This window comes from Monodelphis domestica, chromosome 3, assembly GCF_027887165.1.
Source record: "Monodelphis domestica isolate mMonDom1 chromosome 3, mMonDom1.pri, whole genome shotgun sequence".
NCBI lineage: Eukaryota > Metazoa > Chordata > Mammalia > Didelphimorphia > Didelphidae > Monodelphis > Monodelphis domestica.
The window spans coordinates 34,263,698-34,267,658 of NC_077229.1; positions in this window are offsets into that span (position 1 = coordinate 34,263,698).

Sequence of the window (3,961 nt, forward strand, 5' to 3'; positions counted from 1 at the left end):
TTTGCATCATGCTTTCTCACATTGGAAAGCCTAATTATTAAAAACAAATCCCATTTTCCCCCACTAAGGGGAGGGGAAAACACCAGCTTGGCTAATTTTGCTCATTTAAAAATATCCCCAATCTCTAGCACCCAAGTAAAAAATGCCGGAAGGACTCCATGAGATGGTGTCAATGCCACCACTGAGTGTAAAAGATAAGAGAATTCATCCATTTCAGCCCAGGATATTTCTAAGATTTGGGGGGATCCTTAGGCACAAACAAACTGTGATGTATGGAAGAATAGTCTTCCAATCCCAGTTAAGAAGAAGAAATTATTTTCACTGCTAGAAAGAAGTAGACTTTGGGGGGAATTGGTAAAATGAAAAGGAAAAGCTCTTTCTTTCTCCATTGGCTTACTTGTGAGTCCTTGGGTCAATGAATCAATAAACATTTATTAAGCTCCTATTCTGTTCCAGATGCTGGCTAAGCACTGGAAATATCAGAGGCAAAAACAGTCTCTTCTCTGAAGGGTCTTACAGTGTAATAATAAATTGTACCCTCAGAAAAAGTATGAAAATCATTTCTGCTGCTGTTCTGTAGAAGAGGACCAACTGTGCCCTCTCCCCTGTTAAGCCCATTTCTCTGGGTCTTGTTGAGTTTTTGAGATACAAATTCACCGAACTCCAGAGTTGAAGCCATCCAATAAAGCTCTATACCTAAACAAGAACACTCTCTACATCTTCTTAGTCAAGTGATCTTCTTTTGCTTAGAGATCTACAGTGAAGAGGAAATTGAGACCTCCCCAAGAAGCCCTTTCTGCATTGGGATAGCCATAATCAATAGAAAACTGAGTTTTATTTGTGATTTGGGGGGCAGGCATATTATTTTAAGCCTAAAATGTTACCTTTTGGTACCCCCAACCCTTAGCCCAGTGTCTGATAACATGGTTAGTGCATAATAAATATTTATTAACAATTATGATGATGATAAATTTACTTCTTTGTGGTTTCTTTCCATGCCTTCAGGAGCCAAGCAGAATAATTCTCTCCCAGTTAGAGCCCTTCCAATTCTCTCCTCCAAAAGATAGGGATCATTCTCCATCAAGCCTTCTCTTCTCTGTTAAACGTCTCCAATTCCTTCATTGATCATTTTCATTAATCAATTTACTCTTTCCTCCATCCTAGCCACCCTCCCCTAAACACTTTCCAATTTGCTTACGTCCTTCACAAAATGTAATTCTTGGACCTAAATCATGCTCTATATGGGGTATATTGGTTCGTTGTACAGGGAACGATCACTTCACTCATTCTCGATACTCTTGATGCAGCCTAATCTTGTGTTGGGTTGTAAAATGAGGGGATTGGACTAGATGACTCCCAGGTTCCCTCCCCATTATAAATACATGACCCCATCATTCAGCAGCTCAGTTAAGAGGCAGTAGACTAGATTAAATTCCATCCAGAGGTCCCACTGATTTTTTAGGACTCTGTTCCAAAGATCTCAAATTCCAAGGTTGTGATTTGGAATTCTGGAAGCTAAATTGATTCCTTGTAGTTTCAACAGAAGTTAAATACCAGATGAAGCTAAATGTTTTCTTAGGGTGTGTAATGAAAGTCATCTTGAAAGTTGATTCTAGGAGCAATGAGGATGCAATAAAGAGGGCTGAATCATATGGGACTCCCATTGGCAGGTTGACCTTCCCTCCCCATAGAATCTCTGTCCCCTCCTGCACTGTCAGGCACAGGGCAGCCTGTCAGGGTCTCAACAGTGGCAGCTGGAGTGCATTGTGGACAATTAATGCAATGCATTTGTCCTTCAAGGCACACGCAACATTCTTTCTTTTTTTTACATGTTACCAAAAAAAAAATGGGTACAAAAGAACTCACGTAAGTTCCAGTAACTGCTATGTAGCTACAGTGTAGATACTAGAGTACTCTAATGCACTTTTCTGCCACCTTTAAACCCACTATACTTCCCACTGACAGCCATCTTCTGGAGCCTCCTCAGAAGAAACCCATGGTTTCGTTGGCTGGGTTCCTGATCCAGGAAGGTCAGTTGTGTGTTATTGGCTTGCACTCCAGGCTGGACCTGGAGAAGCTGTGAAATATGTGAAGTTTGTCTCTGGTGCCCTGTCATCTCCATTTCAGGGTCCCTCTGCGTCCTCCTGGAGTTCTCATCCTGTACCCTCCCCCCAGACCTGTGCCTGCCCTATGGCATATTCTCCAATAACCTTGTTTTCAGGAATGATCTGATCCCCAAGTATGTCAGCTGATGGTACATGGCACCCAACCAGAAGGGTTTGAGTTTGAAATAGGGACCCAAGAAATGGTGTGAATAATGGTATCATTTCAGATAGAGGGTCAGTCAGCAAATTTCATCAGATCCAGTCACTTCTTGAAAATAATCTTTATCATTGTTGCTTTTTGCCCTCTGACCTCAGTGCCTACAGCTTCTTAAGTCCTTGTTTTCAGATCTCATACTACCCAATGCCTCAGTAGCCACCATCCTTGAGCTACCGTCTCATCTTTAAGGACCTGAAGAATAGAGTCTAAAGCAAGTTCATGCCTTTATCTTTCTTGAGCCTGGAGAAAGACCAAATATTTCTCCCTCCACCATCCCCGAGTATCATCCTAAACCCTATATTCTATTCCTTTTATGAATTCATACCACCAGGGTTGGATCAGGTCCTAAGTTTCCACTTGAGCAGTCAAAGGCTCTGAAGAAACATCTGCTCCCATTCCAAAACTTGTCCTTTCCAGCACTCTTAGCCAACAATCAAAAACCCCACTACCCTGAAAGCTGAGCAAAACCAATGTTTGCAATCCAAAGCCAAGCTTCCCCCAGTCTCCAGCTTCAGAAGTAATGCTTAGTCCTAGATTTCTACCTTGTTGACATTTGCTTTCCCCAATTTCTTGAGCTTTGCAGACAGTGATCCCCAACCATTCCCAGAGAAGGGCTGTGAACGGGGCTTATGGTCATGGTATTTGACTCTCTGCTCCAGCTGTGCCTAGCCTCCTTGCAAACCTTTCCCCAAGACACACAAAGAGTCAACCCCATCCATCCTGAAGTGATCTGCCAATTCAGGCATGATGCCCTATCTTCTGCTCTGAAGAACCTTGGGCATTATCCTTCTGAGTATCCCCATTTCAGAAATGAGGAAAATAGGATGCATTCTTTATTTAGAGGTAGGAAAGAGTTCTGACGAGCAGCTTTCAGGAAGGAACTGGGTTTCTCTCATTGTTAATGCTCCCAGCCTGGAGCCTTTGAGGCCAAATCTTTCATGGAAAAGAGTAGAAAATGGTCCTCTTCCAAACATCAGCTCAGTCTTTGGGGATTCTGAAAGCAACAGAAGATTCCCCTCACTTGACCTTCCCCAAACACCACCTCTTGAGTCATAACTAAGATGTTCTCATCTGATTCAAAAAGCTTGGGCGTAGCAATGGCACCTTGGAGGTCAATAAGACTACAGTGGAAGTTGATCCATGGGAAAGGTTCAGACTCATCCTCACTCTCTATCTGCACCCCAGGACCCAGTAGGGGAGAGCTGCACCAAGACTGTTGTACCGTAATGGTGTCAAAAGCCTTTAAGTGAGGAATGGAGGTTATGATGATCAAAGGAAGAGATTCACCTTCACCCCTCTGAATTTTCCCCTGGGGCAAAGTCCCATTTTCCTGGTACTAATTACAACTCTGCTACTTCTTCTTTCTCCACCCCATCCAGTCATTTAGCAAATATTTATTAAATCCACCCTGTGTGCCAGGCACTGCTCTAAACATTGGAGATAAAAAGAGGTAAAAGGCAGTGCTTTTTTTTAAGAAATTCATAAAGAAGATACTGAATTCCAGTAGAAGGATGACTCCATAGGAGGTCCTTCCAGTGTAGACATGGAGAGAGATTATTTTCTCTCTTCTGTACCCCCTCTTATCCCACTGGTAGACTGCTGCCCACTCATCCACCACCAAAGAATCCTTCCTGGAAGA